Source organism: Neofelis nebulosa, chromosome 14 (assembly GCF_028018385.1).
Source record: "Neofelis nebulosa isolate mNeoNeb1 chromosome 14, mNeoNeb1.pri, whole genome shotgun sequence".
Classification (NCBI taxonomy): Eukaryota; Metazoa; Chordata; class Mammalia; order Carnivora; family Felidae; genus Neofelis; species Neofelis nebulosa.
The window spans coordinates 29,295,586-29,317,075 of record NC_080795.1 but is presented as its reverse complement, the minus strand read 5'-3'; the positions used below and the strand labels follow the sequence as shown (position 1 = coordinate 29,317,075).

Below are 21,490 nucleotides of genomic sequence, written 5' to 3'. Positions count from 1 at the left end.
AAAATTTTTTTTAAGTCTCATGGACAAAATAACCTACAGAAGAGGTCAAAGTTTTGAACCATGCAGAATTTTTCCTTGATTTACTCGTTCATTCAACAAATATGTTTAGGACATGTCAGGCACTGTTTTTAGTGCTGGAGATAAGGCTGCTTTTCTTCAGTTTTGATAGAATTTCATCTCATAAAAGGTGATAGAGGTTCAGGAAAAGATTTTCCCTCTGGTACATTTCATTTTCATAAGCTTCAGTAGAACTTCCTCCCAAGTCAAATACTGTTCTCCTTTGACTCTACAAACTTCCTGCAAGACGGCAGTCTTCACAGAGAGGAAGAACATGCGTATCCTGATGCAGCTGCTAGTGGAAGAATTTGAGATGAGAACCTCATACAGCTGGTATTATTTATCTAGGAAAAAAGTGGCAGCAGTGTTAGCAGACCCTCTCAAGTATAACAAGTTGAAGGAGTCCTTTTTGGATTGCAATGTGTTCTTCCAGAGCCCAAAGCAAGACTGTGTTGGGTGAGCTTGAGGTGCAACCATCCCTGTGGTGTAGCTTTTTGAGTAGTACCAAAGAAGGTGTTCTCGTTGACATCAGCATCAGATACTAGCAGGGCACTTCTCAAAGTATAGCACTCACTGAAATAAATCTTCAGCAATGACACTGAGACATGACCGGCTTCTAAGATGACAGTGAAGACATAATTGCAACTAAAAGAAATTACAGATTAAAGGGATTCTCCTAAATGACTCATTACTGAAGAACCTCACTACTTGAAATTATTAGCTTACTTCTGTATTATCTGTCTTCTCTATGCCTCCTCCAAAAAGGCAGGTGCCTTGTCTTATTCACCAATTCCTAGACCAGTTGCCTGATATGAAGTTTATTAAATATTCTATGACTGAGCTGAAAAATTGATGATGTAGATGATATGAACCTAGAAGAGACATCAGACTCTACATCCTAAAGCTCTCAATTTAGTGGAATGGCCTGAAAAAGGTGACATTTAAGAGCAACAAAGATGAAGTCTATTACCTGGTTGACAGTTACTATCTGCACAGGGTCAGGACGTAGGAGAATTGGCTTAACAGCAACACCTATGAAACAGAGGATTTAGTTGACAGTAAACTCAGTATGAGTCAACAGAATGAAGAGCAAATGTCTATTATCATTACTAGAAGTGAGTCTCCCCTTTACAGTCCATTGAACAAAGGGGGCCAAGATAATTCAAGAATTATCTTTTTAAGAAATGGTGCTCAAACAATTGGATATTCAAATGCACAAAAATGAAGCCAGACTGCCATCTGAACCATACAAAATATTGACTAAAAATTGATCAAAGACCTAAATGTAAGAGGTAAAACTATTAAAAAAAAAAAAAAAAACTCTTAGAAGAAAACATAAGCATAAAGTTCATAACCTTGCATTAGGCAATGATTTCTTTTTTTTTTTTTTTTTTTTTTTTTTTTTTTTTTTTTAAATTTTTTTTTCAAAGTTTTTTTATTTATTTTTGGGACAGAGAGAGACAGAGCATGAACGGGGGAGGGGCAGAGAGAGAGAGGGAGACACAGAATCGGAAACAGGCTCCAGGCTCCGAGCCATCAGCCCAGAGCCTGACGCGGGGCTCGAACTCATGGACCGCGAGATCGTGACCTGGCTGAAGTCGGACGCTTAACCGACTGCGCCACCCAGGCGCCCCTAGGCAATGATTTCTTAGATGATACTGAGCTTCATCAAAGTTAAAATCTTTCATGCTGCAAAGGACACTATCAGGAAAGTGAAAACAGCCCATCGAATGGAGAAATATTTGCAAATCCTATATCAGATAAGGGCCCATTATCCAGAATATATTAAAACGCTTATACACAATAATAAACAATACAAAAAAATTAAAAAGGAGAAAGCAGTTGAATAGACATTTTTACAAAGAAGATATGCAAATGGAAAATAAGCATATAACGATGCTTAACATCAGTAGTCTTTAGGGCAATACAAATCAAAGTGATTTCACACACACCATCATGACTATGACCAAAAAGATGGCCGTTATCAAAATAACAAGTGTTGTAGAGGATGTGGAAGAATTGGAACCTTTATACATAACTGGTAGACTCATAAAATGTTGCAGAATCTGTGGGAAACAATTTTCAGTTCCTCAAAAGTTTAAGCATGGAGTTTCCATATGACCCAGCAAATCCTCCTCCTAAGCATATACCCAAGAGAAATGAAAACACATGGCCACACAAAACTTGTATATGAATATTCATAAAAACATTATTCATAATACCCAAGAAAAGTGGAAACAACCCAAATGGCCGTCAGCTGATAAAGAAAATGTGATATATCCATGCCATGGATTATCTCGTTTCTCTTTATTCATGAATGATATTATTCATCAATAAAGAGAACTGAAGTTCTGGTACATGTACAACATTAATAAACCTTGAAAACATTATGCTAAGTAAAAGAAACTAGTCACAAAAGATTACATATTGTGTCAGCCCATTGATGAAATGTCCAAAATAGGCAAATCCGTAGAGACAGAAAGTAGATTAGTGGTTGCCAGAGGATGAGGAATAGGTAGTGACTGCTAATGGGTACAGAATTTCTTTTAGGGATGATGCAAATATTCTAGAAGTGGTGGTGGTATAACTCTGCAGATATACTAAAAACCACTGAATCATACACTGTAAAAGCATAAGTTTTATGATTTATATATTATACCTAAATAAAGCTGTTAAAAAAAAAAAAAGTCCCCCAGAACCAGCTCTCCTTTCATAGAGCCCTGATCACATCATGCCTAAAATACTAAATTAAGTCCTGGGCATAAGACAGAAGCAAATAAGAAGTTAGCTCACCAATAGAAAAACAGCTGGGATAATTAGGACACGTAGACTGTTATGGATAAAACATAGAAAATATATGGAATGTTTAACCCAATTAAAAAAGATTTACAGGGAGCATTCGTGTCCTTCAAATTTGAGTGACATTTGTGTGGAAGAGGGATCAGAATTGTCCTCTGTCATCCTGGAACCCTGAAGTACCTAAGGAAAACGCTGGTGGTGCCTCAATACAAAGGACAGCTTTCAAACACTGAATTATCTGAAAAAGAAAGAGGTCCCTTTAGGGATGATGTGTTCCTCACTAGGAGAGCAAAGGCTCAGTGTTCATGGGCTAAGGATGCAGTGAAAAGCAGCCACTGGCTTCAGATGACACGTTGGACTGGCTGACCCTGAGATAGTTTTCCTATTAGTGGATTCTATCATTTAATCCCAGGAAACTCTTCTGATTGTAACTGATCTCTCGGATCTCTTATGCCTGGAAGTTTGTGATACTTTTTTTCCTTAAAGCGTCTCTTACCTGGCACTTGCTCACATTAAAATGCACCAATGTTTTTGTCTATTTAATACATTCCTTTTTTTTAAATTTAAATCCAAGATAGTTAACATAGAGTGTAATAATAATTTCAGGAATAGAATTTAGTGATTCATCACTTACCTATAACACCCAGTGTTCATCCCAACAAGTGTCCTCCTTAATGCCCTTCACCCCTTTATCCCTTCCCCCCACCCAACACCCCACCAGCAGCCCTCAGTTTGTTCTTTGTATTTAAGAGTCTCTTATGGTTTGCCTCCCTCTCTGTTTTTATCTTATTTTTGCTTCCTTTCCCTTATGCTCATCTGTTTTGTATCTTAATTCCATATATGAGTGAAATCATATGGTATTTGTCTTTCTCTGACTTATTTTGCTTAGCATAACACACTCTAATTCCATCCACATTGTCGCAGATGGCAAGATTTCATTCTTTCTGATCGCTAATATTCCATTGTGTGTGTATATACATATATATATATATACGTATATACACACACACACGTGTATATATACATATATATACACGTGTGTGTGTGTGTGTATACATATATATATATATATATATATATATATATATATATATATACCACATCTTCTTTATCCATTCATCTGTCAATGGACATTTGGGCTCCTTCCATAATTTGGCTATTGTCGATAGTGCTGCTAGAAACATTGAGGTGCATGTGCCCCCTCGAAAGAGCACTTTCTATTTTGTATAAATATTTAGTAGCACAATTGCTGGGTCATAGGGTAATTCTATTTTTAATTTTTTGAGGAACTCCCATACTGTTTTCCACAGTGGCTGTACCAGTTTGCATCCCCACCAGCAGTGCAAAAGTGTTCCTCTTTCTCCACATCCTCGCCAACATCTGTTGTTGCCTGAGTTGTTAATTTTAGCCATTCTGACGGGTATGAGGTGGTATCTCGTGGTTTTGATTTGTATTTCCCTGATGATGAGTGATGTTGAGCATTTTTTCATATGTCTGTTCATCATCTGGATGTCTTCTTTGGAAAAGTGGCTTCTCATGTCTTTTGCCCATTTCTTCACTTGATTATTTTTTGGATATTGATTGATAAGTTCTTTATAGATGTTGGATACTAACCCTTTATCTGATATGTCATTTGCAAATATCTGTTCCCATTCCATTGGTTGCCTTTTAGTTTTGCTGATTGTTTCCTTCACTGTGCAGAAGCTTTTTATCTTGATGAGGTCCCAATAGTTCATTTTTGCTTTTGTTTCTGTTGCCTCTGGAGACATGTCAAGTAAGAAATTGCTGTGGCCAAAGTCAAAGAAGTTGTTGCCTGTTTTCTCCTCTAAGATTTTGATGACTTCCTGTATTATGTTTAGGTCTTTCATCCATTTTGAGTTTATTTTTGTGTGTGGTATAAGAAAGTAGTCCAGGTTTATTCTCCTGTATGTTGCTGTCCAGTTTTCCCAACACCATTTGCTGAAGAAACTGACTTTTTCCCTTTGGCTATTCTTTCCTGCTTTGTCAAAGATTAGTTGGCTATACATTTGTGGGTCCATTTCCGGGTCTCTATTCTGTTCCGTTGATCTATGTGTCTGTTTTTGTGCCAGTACCATACTGTCTTGATGATTACAGCTTTGTTATCAGTTTGAAGTCTGGAATTATGATACCTCCAGCTTTGGTTTTCTTTTTCAGGATTGCTTTGGCTATTCGGGGTCCTTTCTGGTTCCATACAAATTTTAGGATTGTTTGTTCTAGCTCTGTGCAGAATGCTGGTGTAATTTTGATAGCAATTGCTATTTAACACATTCTTAAAATATCTTCTGAAATCCATCCTTATCAATTAGAAATCATGATCATCAGCAAACCCAGAAATTTTTCTGTAGCCTTGTCTGGATCATTTATAAAGTGGTCCTAAGTGGCAGTTTCACAGGAACTCAGTTGTTGACATGTGTCCTTCCAAAGAAGTAACCATTCATTTCTACCTTTTTTTTTTCTATCTAAACTGGTTCTTTATTCATGACAAGTCTCCCTCGATTCCATGATAACTCCATTTTAAACAAATAATACGTAAGATGGAACCTTATTAAAGGCGTTTTTGAAGACTATAGGGATTGTCTTCAGTGTATTTCCTGCCACAATTTGAATTGGTTTGGAAGGCATGCATGGTCTAACCTTCTAGGTGCTACAGCAGCATAGATGAGGGCAGTGAGCCACTCCATGCACTGCTTCCCCTTCACCCACATGCATATTTATCTCTTCAAAGAATTATAATAGATGAATCAGGCATAATTTGATTTTGCAGAAGTCAAGTCATGTACTTAGTGTTCTGTGGCCCCACCCTTTTGATTTCATCAGCATAAAAGGAAAAAAGAATCCATGCCTCAACAGTTGGTGATTTTGGGGGCATCTGGGTGGCTCAGTGGGTTAAGCGTCCAACTCTTGATTTTGGCTCAGGTCACGATCTCACAGTTTGTGAGATTGAGTACTACGTGGGGCTCTGTGCTGACAACACAAAGACTCCTTGAGATTCTCCCTTCCTCTCTCTGTGCCCCTCCCCCACTCTCAATCTCTCTCTCTCTCTCTCTCTCTCTCTCTCTCTCTCTCTCTCTCTGTGTGTGTGTCTCTCTCTCCCTCTTTCTCTCAGAATAAGTAAATGTTGGTTTCTGATAACCCCTGAGAATCCTCCTTAAAAAACAATTACACAAGACCATTTAAAGACAGGCTATATATTTTAAGCTCCACAGGTCCTCCCTTAAGTTCCCTTAATATAGTGAGTTTTTAACCTACTGGAGGTTATGGATCAATTTCAAGGAACCCATTAACCTGCTGAAACAATATACAAAATCTTGTGTGCATGTATATATACATTTTTTCTTTCCAGATACAGATTTTACACCTGACCTGCCATTCACAATGGATTTCTCCATCTTTATGGTAGGTGACCAAAACATCATTAGTCCCAGTGTCCTCGAGACTGTTGCTGTTCACCACTGTTCACTCCCATTGCTTCTGCTGCTAGTATCAGACCCGCCACTGTCATCAGGATCACTGTCAGCTCCCATCTCCCCAGATGCAGCTTCATTATAGTCTCTGGTGCCCCCTCCACCCTATCCATCATAGGCTTCTTCCCCAGCAAGTCGCTTAAAGAACTCATCCTGTCTTGGTGACTGCCCCTCAGCAGACTCAGACTGATAGAACAGCTGTTATTTTGCTCCCTCTCTGAACTTCTAGAAGGTTACCTGCCTACAAATGACAGCAGGTGCTGTTTTCTGTCTATGTTGGATGAAACTTCATTGAAATACCAAGTCAGAAAAGAAACGTTCATGGAGTTAGTGTCATGTCATACCAAAAAGGCTTTTTTTCCTCCATATTTTTATAATCATTTTAATTGGATCATTTTGTCATCAAATTTCATATAAATCCAGATTTTGTAGTCTCTATGTTTGTTAATTCTTTATCATAGGCTCATGGGTTCAAGCACGCAGAAAGGCAAATTTATAAGCCTTCTTGGTGATTCCAAAAAAAAAAAAAAAAAGGAAAGAAGACAGATAGGTAACCATTGAACTAGGGGCCTGCTTGCATTTGAAATACTTAGAACTTTGTAATGGCACACAATTGAAGATATATTGAATTGGTAATTCACCATGGTTTAATCAACATGCTGTTACAGTAAGTGCACCTATAAACAGCTGCTACACTAATATGACACCCTAAATGAGTGAAAAATTACCAGCAGCGATGGAAATTATTATTTATACCTGATAGCTATATAAGCATTTTCAGTGATGCTTCTTACATTATTCATTCTAGCATCCTAAGCTTATAAGCCGTTTATATTGTTTTCAGAAGAAATGTGAAATAGTAGCTGCAATGCTTTGCCTGGACTGTAGACCCCACTTGGCTTTAGCCTAAGCCCTGCTTGGCATTGCAAACCTGTATTCATCCACCTCTTGTTACAGGAAACTGGATATGCCTTGGCCAGGAGCCAACCAGCCATGTTACTGATCTGCTGTTATGCCCAGCAGTAACCTTTTCATTGTGTTCCTCACTAGATCAGTTTCTCCTGGTTATTCCCTTGGGGAAGTCATGTTCCCTGTGCACAGAGTATACATAGCTAAATGTGCGATTGTTCGGCCTTTGGGTGTTCCACAAATAGGTTTGATTTCATAGCGGTTAGATGGTACTGTTAGGAACAAATTTAAGAATGATGGAATTACTGTTTTCTAGATACAAGACCGTCTGAATTGATCTGTCATCAAATAATAGCTATATGGATTGACTGAAACATATATTGGTAACATGGTTAAAAAATAAATGAAAACACAGGAAGCAGAGCCAGTAATGTTGTGTGTGTATGAGAATTCTCCAGAGGGCAGGATAGATGCCTCCACTTATTTCCCAGAACGTGGGCATTCCAAGAGCCTTATGTAGAACATTGACAAGTAGGGGGCAAGGAAATCTGCCTAGAGCAATACTTTGCACACACCAGACATTATCGAATTGAAGCTTGCTTGAACTATACTAATAGCAGATTATCTTCAATGAAAGTCAGCTCTAGAAATAAAATTACCTATAGTAAACACCTTAAGAAAGAGAACTATTGTCTGGCTCATTGATCTGAAACAATCAATTTAAAATGAGGATAAATTGGCTCACTTCTAGCCTGGGAAACTAAAGATAAATGTTTAAAATAAGAGTAAATATCAGATTGAACCATATGAAACTGCCACTTGTGTAGATAAAAAATAGTGCCTATCAGCAATTTCGGATGGTTCAACCTAACAGTATATAAGAGGCATTGGTGGAGAGGTCAGGATTTGGGTATGTGAGTTGAGTTGAAATTTAATCATTCAAAACATTTTAAGCATATTATGAGAACCCCATTAAAGAAAATCCAGAGAGAATCCATTTGAAAGCAAAACACCGTTTATTAATATGAGTAATAAAACTGTAACTTAATCTATTTTGCCAACTTGATCTTTTATATGCTATGTTCTCATTAATTTGTAATCACTCACATATATAAAAGAAATCTGTTTCATTAGAAGATAATTTGTAATGTAATACAGAAAAGCATAATCTGCAATGAATTGCGTTTAGTTTACAAATATGTTTCAGTTACTGAAGATGACATTGATGTCTCAAATTCAAAACAAGATTATGGAGGGGCACCCGGGTGGCTCAGTCAGTTAAACATCTGACTTCTGCTCAGGTCATGATCTCGAGGTTCCTGAGTTTGAGCCCTGCATCAGGCTCTGTGCTAACCGTTCAGAATTGGATCCTGTCTCCCTCTCTCTCTCTCTTCCCCTCTCCCGCTTGCTCTCCCTCTCTCTCTCTCTCAAAAATAAGTAAACATTTTTAAAAAATAAAAATAAAACAAGATTATGGAGATGATCATGCAAACAGCATTAGTATGTGACATGAAGATCCCGTTGAGCCGCAAATAAGGCAGGCCTGGCTGACTGGCCCCTGCCCTTAGGAAGTCACCACAGTCTCTGTATTTGTAAAATGGGGAAATAATATCAACCCATGATGGCAGTCTAAAATAGTGTATACAAAAAGCCTGGCATTGGGAATGCTCATTAAATATTAGCTATTATTAGAAAGAAGATGTGGTTTTTGAAAACAGATTACAATTTTTTTCTCCTTTTTAAGCCAAATCTGTAACTTAAGCAGCTTAAAGGGGATTAATTCAGCCTACATCACTTACCAGTTTGTTCCCCTCTTCGCAGCATAAGACAGTGGAGGCATCAGCCCTGCCACGGGTGTAGCCAGAGGTGGCCAAAATCTGTGCCCAGATAGGTTAAACGTGAAATAACCAAAATTTTAAAATATAAGTAAAAGTCCACATTTACCTTCACCATAGAGTATGAGAGCGAATTAACCCATTTCACCATGTCTGTCAGTTATCCTGTGCCAAGATTATGTTCCTGGAGGGCGGCACCTTCCCCTCAGAGCTCGTACCCCAGTGCCTTTGCAATATGTGGACAGTGATGACTCCAAACCTGCTCTATCAGAAGGGGGGCTTTCCCTGTCACTCCCAGGGAGCCTGTTGGGTGGTGTGGTAGAGAATAATGAGTCCTTTTTCTTTGAAAAAACAATAAAGTGGCTACGGCTGTCCCTTCTAGCCCACATTTAGATCTATTGCCAACATAATGTTGCTATTTCAGGTAAGAGAAGCAGCAGAAATAAAAAAGACAGTATTTTTTAATCTTATTATTTTTTTAATCTAGGGGGATAAAAATCATCATATTTTTCTTTAATTGGCAAACCAGAAAACACTAGATTTGTTTTCTCCCAACTGTCCTCATGAAATAACTATTATCACTATAAAGTGTAACTGAGAGTTCTTTACATTATTGAAGCCTAAAAGGATTTGAGACCTCTAAGCAATAATGTAATTAATTGTACTGATAAGTCTGGAATGACCCAACTTGGACGCAAATGTAAGAGAGATGCAGTTTTGATTATGGTTTTCTTCTTGAGGACAACCGTGACATTTATCAGGTGGACTATTAACCTGCAGACTGCCCAAACGACTCTGTGCACTTTCACCCCATTAGCCTGGGCCCCACCACCTCTGCACACATGGAGGCTTTGCATACATGGAGGCCCTGCACACACAGAGGCTCTGCACACCCAGAGACCCTGCACACATGGAGGCTCTGCACACACGGAGGCCCTGAACACATGGAGGCTCTGCACACACGGAGGCCCTATATACATTGAGGCCCTTCCTGATGAGGTGCTCCCCAAGACTCCAGACTGACCGGACAGCCAAATGCTTTCTGAAACATCCACAAGCTCTTTCCAGAGAGTCTGACAACTTGGCTTTGGCCATTGCTGAGTAGCAGCAGATGTTTAGTGCAACAGAAAGAAGTCAGCAAGGATTTTTGCCACCCAAAGTGCTGGGAAAAAAGAGGCTGGCCGCCCAAGGATGGGACACAGGGCCTGAGGACACAGGCACCCACTTCCTTTCATCCCCGCCCCCCCCCACAGAGAGATCACACCTGTGCGCAGAGCACAGGTCCACATGGAGATGCTCACACACAGACCCAGACACTCAGATGAGCACACACGGATACACACAGTACACAGACACAGATAAGCACCTAGATCCACACAGAGACAGTCACACACACACACACACACACACACACACACACACAACACATAGTACATATACTCACTGAGGTATGCACACAGATACAGACACTTAGACACATACAGACCCACACAGGACATCAACCCACATAACACACATATGGAGACACACACACCACACAATCACACGTTATTACAGGAGGGAACTCACTTCTGATCTCATTACCTGGTGCCTAAATGGCAGTCCCAGAAGGACACCCCATGTGCACACAGGGCTTTGTGTTCAGAGAGAACCTCATGGATTTAAGACTGGCCTCGTGACTCCTGAGAGAGCGTGTTAGCTACAATCAAAAACGCCAAACGTACAAAGCACAAAGGCCATCTAGGGATGTTCACGATGCTTCCCTGAACTACACTTTGCAGCCTGCTCACATCAAGAAGTCCAGCTAATCACACAGAATTGTTTTCATGGGATTTGGAACTTATTATTTAATAATGTTATTGCTGCCATTCTAGAGTTCACTGATAGGTCTGTGAGCCTTTGTGAATATAGAAGAATTATCACAGACACTGGAACGAAATCAATTTTGCATAGATAGGCCAACATCTTTTAGGCCTGGTAAAAAATTTTATGTAAATGATTTATTTAACAGCTGCATTGTTGAGGAATCGTTTTCCACCAGAAGAACTGAATAAATTACCAGATCAAATAAGATGAGAGAGAGAGAGAAAGAACAGAGAACAACTGCAGAAGTTTTTATGCTCCTCCCTGCCATCCCTCAGCAACTGTGAACCACCATGACTAAATGCCGATTTGTGCAAAAAAACCCTTTACTAAGAATGTACCTTAGGCAGGGTTTTGTACTAGATGTTGGAAATAGAAGCCAGACTGAGTCCTGATCTACAGGATGGGAGGAGGTGAGAGCACAGCCATCCAGGTGACACAGGGCAGGAGCGGAGGCGCCTGGCACCACCTGGAGAGGCACCGAGCTGCTTGTGGAAGGGTGAGTGAAACAGGCCAGGTGGAAAGGGGAGGAAGCCTGTTCCCAGCAGAGGACATAGCTTGTGCAAAGGTATGGAGAGGAGGAGAATTATGGAGAACTGCCACGAGTGTGGAGCTGCCTCCTGCAGAACACCTGTTGGGGTGGGGCGGGGGGAGGTGGAGAGACCCAGCTAGAGAGGGCCAAGTGCTTCCCGCACCAGCATTGAATCTTATCCTGAAGGGCAGTGGGGAATCTCCCAAGAATTTCTGCATGCCCCCATGACTGGGGCATCATCCACCTCTGTCCCTGATTGGCTCTCCTGCCATCTTGATCATTCACTCTTTCTTTCTTAATTTTTTTAAGTGTTTATTTTGAGAGAGAGCGTGCTTGCGAGCAAGGGGGGGGGGGGGGGGGGGGAGAGGGAGGGAGAGAATCCCAAGCAGGCTCCTGGCTGACAGAGCAGAGCCCAACGAGGGGCTCAAACCCACGAACCGTGAGATCTGAGCTGAAATCAGGAGTTGGACACTTAACCAGCTGAGCCACCCAGGTGCCCCTTGGTCATTATTAACTCTTTACTGATGTCTTGAGCTACCTGGTCACAGCTTTCCTCTCCTCCTGAGTCCTGCTATCATCCTGGATGACCTCAGTGCCCATCTCATATGCAGCCTCACTCTTCACGATCCGGTGACCTTCACCCTTACTCTGCCTCCACCCCCACTCCTATGGCCACACTCCGGGCCCTGCCATCTCCCAGAATTCCTCTCTGTATCACACCCCCTATCTCCAGCACCCCTCTTCTACTCATAACCTCCTGTTCTTACCTCTCTTTGTCTCTTCTGCTTCCACCACACCTGTTTTTTTCAGCTCATTAGGATCTCTAGTTTCTCACCATTTGACCCCCCATATTTCAGTCCCCTCCAGCCTCTACTCACTTCCTAATCTGGCCACGATCCCATGGCCATCTCCCCCTACACAGGTTTACCACCACTCTCCACTTTGCCTGTGCTCTTATTCATTGAGCCCTCCCAGGAAAACCCAGTGGGGTCTCCATGCAGCAGCCTGCCCTCACAGCCCCAGGCTCCAGGCTCAGCCATCAGAACCCCAATGGGTCACATGACACAGCCAAGGCTTCCAACCTCCACTGGCCTGCTCTGCTGCCTACCAGACTTCCCACATCCCAGTCAGTTTTGTTTGAAACCTTCTGCATGCCAGAGTCCCCCCTCCCACTTCCCAGGTGGAAACGTGTTTGCTTCTGAGGAGGGAATCACAGCAGAGACCTCCAAGAAGAAACGCCATCCACCTCCCGAGCCCCACACCTACAAATGTGCCTGCACCCAGGCCGTGTTCGTTCTCCTCACTCCGCTTATAACTCTAAAGCTAATTCCACCCAAGCCCAGGACCCCACTCTGCAGCGTCGGTAAAGACCTTGTCCGTTCATAATCCCTTCTCACCTGCATCTGCAGCCTCTCCAAGGCTACTGGCACTTTCCTGTCAGCCTTTCAATGTGCTAGAGTTCCATTCTTCTGAAGGGAAAACTTTCCTGACTCCCCCAAGGAACCACACTCTTCCTCGCTTCATGGCGAAGATTCTTTAAAGAGTCATTTATAGTCACAACCTCACTACCCATTCACTCCTCAACCCATAGCCATGCCGCTTCCGTTCCTGCTGAAGTTTCTGCCTACTTCCAGGCTGCTAGTTCCAGGGGACCCTGTCCTGATCTGTGTTGCCCGGTCTCCCACATTTTCCAGGCTGCTAGTTCCAGGGGACCCTGTCCTGATCTGTGTTGGCCAGTCTCCCACATCCTCAAAGAGGATGCCCTCCTTGAGATCCTCTCCTCTCTTAGACCCTCTAACCCTCTAACTGCTCTCCTCAGTTCTTTTCTACCATGCTGTGCACCCCTGCTCCATGTCCCTGCATGCAGGTGGGAAAACAGCTTGGGCACGGCAGCAGACACAGAGAAAAGCTGGTGTGAACGCCAGGGAAGAACGAGGTCTTGGAGGCAGGTGCGGATAGCACAGGTGGAGGCATGGCTTCAAACAGGAAAGGCAACATTTCCGCCTACCTACCTGAGAGACTGAAGAAAGGAGGTGAAAAGGTGGAATGTAATAAAGGCCATGCCTGGTGGCCTCAATTTTCTCTATAATGTAGGAGGTAAGAGTATCTGCTTTTTGGGTTTGTGGGAGTTGAACCTTGGAGAGTGAGGTGAAGACCTGCGATAATTCCTAGTGTGAATGGGAAGGTGAGCTGGCCAAAGACAGGGGAAGGATCTGAGGGAGTGAAGCGCGGGTAGAGTCTATGCAGAGGATGGGTCCACTCAGCAGTCTTCGGTGTTTTCCATCAACACTTGGCTGCCCCGGTTTGGAGGAGAGAACAGCCGGAGAGGGTCCAGTCAGGGTTTAGTTGTTCTGGGCCAGTGAAGCAAAAGGCTCAAAAGGCTGGGGATTCAAGGTTGCTGGTGAGAGAGAGGTCCAGGTGTTCAACCGGGGAACCCAAACTGTAGGGAAGAAGTAGGCAGCATCGAGCTGGGAGAAAATGTAAGAAGCTAGAGCCTGGCTGTCTCTGGGGGATGTAAGTGCAGGTGCAGTGAGACGGTGGGAGTAGAAGGAAAGGAGCAGCGTGAGGCTGGGGAAGAGGAATGACAGGTTATGGCCAAAATGAGATCTGTATTCTTGTTTTTATTCGTATTATGGAAGTTTCATGTAAGCACAAAGTGTGAGGATCAATGAATCCCTCAGCACCCATCGCCTTGCTTCTACGGTTGTCAGCCTTTTACCCATCTTATTTCATCTAATCATCCCCCAACTCATATTTTTGGGGGTGGGGGAGTGGGAGGCTGAAGTACATTAAAGCGAGTCCTAGTTTTCATGTTATTTCACCTATAAATACTTCAGTAGATAAGATTTGGGGTTTTAATCTGAGAGCAGTTCACCGAAATAGGAGTTTGGGTAAAGAGTGATGAAAACAGTTACGTGTTTAGTATATGCCAGATATTTTACATGTACTATTTAATTCTTCCAAAACCCTGTGAGGTTGTTGTTATTATCGCTCCCATTGTATAAACAAGGAATATGAAGCTATACAAAGCCACATGATTTGCATAAAATCACTCCGCTCGTAAATGCAGTTGCTGGGGATTAAACCCCAGTCCATCTGACTGTGGCGGCCTTCCTGTCAAGTTCAGCACTCTGCTGAATGTTGTTGGGGCAAAGGGAACAGAAACTACAAAGTTAGGAAGTGGGATGCTCTCCCTACATCTCCTAGGATCATAATTCCAGATGAGGTAAAAATAATGGCTGGGGCAACTGGGTGGCTCAGTCGGTTGAGCGTCCGACTTCAGCTCAGGTCATGATCTTGCGGTTTGTGAGTTGGAGCCCCGCATCAGGCTCTTGTGCTGACGGCTCGGAGCCTGGAGCCTGCTTCAGATTCTGTGTCTCCCTCTCTCTATCTCTGCCCCTCCCCTGCTCATGCTCTGTCTCCTCTGTCTCTCAAAAATAAATAAATGTTGAAAAAATAATAATAATGGCTGTAACTTCGGTGCCAAAATATTTGGTGACTTTTAGGGGAAAGAGGTGCTAATGGAAGGGCTGGTAGACAAACAGGAAGAGAGAGAACAAGATAGCTGCACACCTGATCTGCAAGGGCTAGGGTTTCCACATGCAAGTAAAGAAGGATGGTCTAGGGGAGCAGGTTGAAGGCCAACAGTGGGGGCATGGGGGATGACATGGGGGACAGGGTGGGTAACCTCTAGGAGGAGTGACCCTAGGGGAAAGCCCTGGTACAGTAAAAGGGGAGAGGGTATGTGAGGGGCTATTCATAGTAGAATACGGAGTGCAGTGAGCAAAGCGACCAAAGTCAGGAGAGAAGTCATGGTGAGGATCCAAGAGGAGAGAGCAGCAGGTGGGAGAAAGAGCAAAACAGGACTGAATGTCATCTTTTTCAGCAAAATGAATTGGACATCACAGCAATTGCCTGGTTCCACGCTACTCAGCATGGGCCAGTGACAGTCTTCAAACTCTGTTCCCAGTCTACCATGAGCTAGGTGCAGAAATTGAGGAGAAGCAATAGTTTAGAGGCTCGCGTAGCAATATGCCAGAGCCATAATTGCCATGGGCCCGTTTGTCTTGTATTTTACAGAAGTATCGATCCATGACAGATTAGAGATTCCTTTAAACTGATCCTTCACTGAAAGGGGAACCCTTTTGCACTGCTGGTGGGAATGCAGACTGGTGCAGCCACTTGGGAAAACAGTATGGAGGTTCCTCAAAAAATTAAAAATAGAACTACCCTATGACCCAGCAATGGCACTACTAGGTATTTATCCAAAGGATACAAAAATGCTGATTCTAAGGGGCACATGCACCCCAATGTTTATAGCAGCACTATCAACAACAGCCAAATTATGGAAGGAGCCTAAATGTCCATCGACTGATGAATGGATAAAGAAGATGTGATACACACACACACACACATATATGCACATATATATGTATATATATATGTATATATATGTATATATATATGTATATATATGTATACATATATATACACACACACACATATACATACATACACACAATGGAATAGAAAAATATCATATGATTTCACTCACATGTGGAATTTAAGAAACAAAACATGAACATAAGCAAAAATAAGATAAAAAGAGAGAGGGAGGCAAACTATAAGAGACTCTTAAATATAGAGAACAAACCAAGGGTTGCTGGCAGGGAGTTGCGGGGGGAGGGGGGGGTGGCCTAAATGGTCCATGGGCATTAAGGAGGGCACTTGTTGGGATGAGCAGTGGGTGTTATATGTAAGTGATGAATCAGTAAATTCTCCTGAAATCATTTTACACTATATGTTAACTAACTTGGATCTAAATAAAAATAAATAAAATGATCCTTCACCACAGGTAGCTTCAGAAGTACTAGTCTGTATTGCCTATGTATTATGATGTGTTTGCTCTAATTTTCCCATCTCGTTTGATCAAGCCCACCAGACACTTTATGCAATAGGTAGCTTCCTTAATCTTCCCTAGAGCCTTTAAAAAGAAACAAAACTAAAATGAAATCAGAAGGGTTAACATTAACGAGACTCCTGCTCTTGCTACAAAATGCCTTTAGAAAGGAAACAAAGTTTTGTGCTTAATCGAATTTAAAAGTTAACTGAATCCAGTTTTCCAAACCCTTAGTAAAAGCTTCCCAGAATTCCAAGATTAGAGCTGGTTACCGTGGGCTTTTCTGTACAAGAGATTTCATTTTCTGACTTCATTCCTTGTTTTAGGATTATCACAAGTTTTAAAAGTAATCAAACTTGGTCTAGACAGCAGATTTCTGTAGTTGCTAAGGAACTGGATTAGTGCTAATCTAAGGAATGTATTATTCATTTTTATTTCCGTTTGTTACTACAGTGCTTTAATTGCAGATAAATGTCTTTTATGGCTCTCCGGGGTGTAAAACGTTTCTCTGTTAGCTGGTGGGTTAGCCAGGGGAGACTGTGTTTGCATGCACCCTCGAAGCAGATGGCATTCAGGCATGAAGGGACTCAAAAGAACTAAAAAGGCTTCTTGCAGTGTAAACAATAGGTGGCCTTGTCAGCACAGGCCACGGCCGAGCGCCCAGGGCCCGACCAGCATAAGACCCAGGGCCCGGGGCCGAGTCGGCTGAGGCTGCCCACACTCCTGATTGCCTCTTCATGTCGCAGATGATGTCATTCTGCAACCTGCTGCCACAGTCACCAGGCAGTCGGTTCCTCAGATAAAAGATTGGTTGTCAAACAAAGGAACTCATTTTCCACACGACAGCCAGAGTGAGCTTGTTGAAAAGCAAGTCTGATAGCAACCTCCGTGACCTCTCCAACCCCACCCTGCTCAAAACACTTCAGTGATTCCTGGGGCCTTTAAGATGAGGGTTAAAACCTTTACAGAACTTCGAAAGCCCCACCCAGCTGTCCCCTCTCCAAGTGCACAGGACACTTACTGTGCTCAGCCTTTTTCTGTTCCTTTTGTGAAGGAGCCTTGCCCTTGCTTTTGCACTACCCAGCCCAGAGCTCTCTTAGGCGGCATCAGTGCTCACTTCCCGTCCCCCTTAGCCGGAAGCTCTCTCCTCAGCCCAGGGGTCTCCCCTTCCCCAGCGGTGCCTAGATAGAGCCTCCTCAAATCCATACCGCTCCTTTCTGCACATGTCACATCTGTAGGTTAATGTTTATTTGCTGTGTGTTTGATTAAGGACTGGTTTTTCAAGACTAGAGCTCAGGAAGGCACAGACTCTGCCTGATTTTCCTTCAGACCGTGTTTCCAGTTGCTAGAAGAGCCCCTAGCACATGGCTAGTACCCAAGACTGAGGATTGAAGGCAGAAACTCTTACACATAAAATCCAAACCGCCTTCCAGACTTTGGCTATTTGAGAACAGCCCTCAAGAGCCATGATGTCATGGGCTGTGTGGTTGCCAAGGTCCTGTGAAGCTCCAGTGAGGGACCAGCAGCTGGCCCTCCATGAGCCAGTTGCCACGTCTTACAGAGTAATTCCTAAGAACTTACAACAGTTCTGTTCATCATGAAAGATAATAACACGTCCCCCCCCAAAGGAACAACTGCTAGTGCTGGTGCCTCATAAGAAGAGCAAGTGAAGTAATCTAACACTGTCCTCTTTCAGGGGGGAGGTATGCTACGGGCATATTCGTGAATTTGACGGTCGATAATAGCCAACATCTATGGAACTCTGACAGTGGCTGAGACTGTGTCCTGGTGCTCGTGTGTGTTTTCTCACTGAATTTTCTCAACAGATCTCTTTTTATCCTCCGTTTACAGATGAAGAAACAGAGATTCAGAGATGTCAAGTGATTTACCCAAGGTCACATAGCTAGTAATGGCACAGAGTAGACTTAAAGCCACGTGATCTAATTCCAGAGCCTGCACTCTTGACCATTACCGTTATCACCTCTCCCAGAGAGGTCCAGGATACATCCTTACCAGATATCAAGGGATTCCTGTCCCCATAGACTAAATACCTCTTTTCATAGAGTAGTTGTCCCTTAGTCTGACACTTTGAGTTTGAGTCAAGATTTAACTATAAATAGCTAAATAGCCTTCCTTTAGCTCCTTCCCTTTCTAAACATTTTCAATTGTGATTCATTTCTAAAATACAGATTGGTCATCTCCCAGGTTGATGAACGTTCAGTGGCTTCTCTCTGCTTAAAAGAATACGACAAACCACTTAGCCTGGCACAAGGCCCCATGAACTGACCCAGGGGTGTCCTCTCTCATCACCCACTACATCCTTCAAATAGGACTCTAAGCAGACGGCAAGCCAAAGACTTGCCTGCTTTCCTGCCTGAAATGGGATCCTGTCATCTTGAAATCCTATTCATCCACCCAAGCCAACGTGAGGAACAAATCCTGTATATGACGACAACAAGTATTACTATTGTCAAAATAATTCTAAATTTTACTACGTTCCATAATGTTCAACAAAGTCTGAGAGGAAGGATTAATTGAAAAAGACCTCAGCCTTTTGCAAACATGGGGTGGATAAGGTTTTCAACAGTAGGTTCAAATTCAGTTTCAAATCAGGAAAGAATATTTCACATCACCTCTGGTGGGTTTCTTTCTCCCTCGACAACTGTAAACCTACCAGAAGGCCTTTCTGGCAATTTTCTCAAAGTGTAACAAACTCTACTTTGTATATCATCTCTTCCTGTTTAATTATAAGGATTTGAATTTGCAGCCCAAATTAATCAGTAATTAGATAGTACTGAACCAAAAGAAATTAAACAAAGATAAAAACAAAAACACAACTCAGCACAAGACCACATCATCTGGTAACATTTCATGCAGCGTGAGAAAATACTCCCAGAGAGATACAGGTTAATTGAATCAGTAACAACGTATTCCTTAGATTTTTTTTTTATTATTATTGTTGTCAGTGGCCTCCAATGCCAGTGGGAAAGTCAGAGGAAATACAAACACAAAAACGCTCTAATCGTTCTAATGTTTATTACTCTTTTCACTCTTGGTCAGAAATCCAGTTTATGACACTCAACAATTGTTTTGAAATGTAGTCGTAGACTTCGGCAGTGCAAAACAAGTGCGTATTTTATAATGATACATTCCCTGTTGATCTTCATATTTAAAAAATAGATCGGCTTTTGAGTTAATTATCAGTCAGACCTCTAAAACAAAATGTTCGCCTTAGATGTGAAAAAAAAAAAATCCAAAAAGATACAAAGCAGATTGAGGAAGGAAAAATAAAGGTCCCTGAAACGAAGATGTAAGTGGGGGGAAAGGCCTGACTGTATAGCAAGCCCCAGAGGGCAACGGGACTTCTCCCTCTAGTCATGCCATTTCTCTGTGCCAAGCTCATACTGCTTATCCTGGTTCTCAAGCCTTTTGTTACAAGAGAAAGAGAAGACGGACGGTTGGAAAGAGAAGTCAGCCTCTCCAGTAATCCAGTCTTGAAAGACACGACAGCAGCCTGCTCCTGTGTGCCCCCCACTGGCATGGAGTGATCCTGACAGTTGGGCTCTGGGGAGGGCAGACCGGCAGGGGAACCCCAAGGTCTAGACAGCAGGTTGTAGAGCAAACCTTTCTCCTTCAAGGCCTCCAATTACTCCCTCCCCCTGTGACTACATAGGGAGATAGAGTCAACAACACACTCAAATTTAAGGCACTTTGAGTTCTTTCTCTGGTGCTGTTTCAGGAAGCTTTGTTTCTGTAAGATATTGGCATCACCTTTCCTCCCAAGTATGAGGCTCGTGTAAATTATGGATGTTGTAAAATCTTTTAATTGTGTGCCAAATGAATGAGCATTTTTTCCCCGTAAGTGTATGAAATTGTCTTGAAAACTCCTGCAAAGTGAATTTCACTGTGTACTTTCAAGCTTGCTTTCTAGAAGCATTGAATTGCCATTCTCTGTAAAAAAACAAACAAAAACAAAAACAAAAAAAAAACAAAAAAAACCCAAAACACCTAATTTGTCTTTTGATAGAACAATTTGCCAAGAAAGAGGGGAAGGTGCTTTGAGAAGAACTATAGAAGGAAATTTGAAAGATTCTCATCTTTTGGCACCTAGGATGGAAAGACTAAGCTTTGTTTAGTAATTCAGTGTCATCGTGGACATTGGAGAGCCGAACTGTAATGATTTTTATGACGTCGTGGTGAAATTAAGCAGCCCCTAACTTTGGGGATACTTTGATTTTTCTCCAATTTATGAATCTCTTTTCCCAGTGTATTGTGAAGTGATGCTATAAAGTCTCAATCTCTAGGAGTTCATCGCTTTTACAAATTATACGGCACCCCTTGAATGAAAGCCGTATTTGCCAACGTGACATTCATTTGTCAGTATGGTTTATTAATCCTCTGTTGTACCTCTTCAACTGTTCCCTAATTTGAAAATGGAAAATGTTCATCTCTCAGGAGGTGGCACAATTTATCTGATGTCAATGTATTACGTCTTTGCCTCTTGATATTAACTTCTTTATTGAAATAAGCTTCAACAAGCTGACTCCAGTTCACAATGACCATTATCTCAGGAACCTTCACTCGGGGTTCACCGGCCAAAATTAATGAACCAGAGTAACCTCTCCATCTCAATGAATGATTACCAGTGGCTCTTCACTGTAACAGCATGGTAACTACTCCTATGACCTATCCTTCCTCTAGGAGAGTATAGCAAAGCAGAGCACAGGAGTTTAAATACCTCTAATTGCCTTTCTCCTCCACTCTCTCCTACTTCAGGAAATGGCTCTAGTGAATGCTCACACCAAAAGCCTGGGAGCCAGCCTGGATTGCTCCCTTTTGCTCGTTTCCCACACTCGGTGCATGAGCCAGTCCTGCCAGATTACCTGCCACTGTCCCCACCCTAGTCCTAGCCGCTATTTTTCCTCTTGTTTTGACTCCTAGCAGGTCTCTCCTACTGGCCTCCCTGCTTCTAGTCTGCCTTCCCTAAAGTCCATTCTCCATATAGTAGCTCAGGTAGTTACTTTTAATCATATTGTGTCACTAGGCCTGCTTAATGCCTTCCACTTAGAATAAAATTGAAGTTGCTCCCATGGCCACAGGACTCCACATG

General features: G+C 42.3%; 1 protein-coding gene across 1 annotated transcript in view; it reads left to right on the top strand.

Annotated features, from left to right (window-relative positions):
* The window catches only part of ZNF704 (zinc finger protein 704), a 239,134-nt gene that overhangs the window by 169,740 nt on the left and 47,904 nt on the right, over positions 1 to 21,490 (top strand). The window lies entirely within an intron of this gene.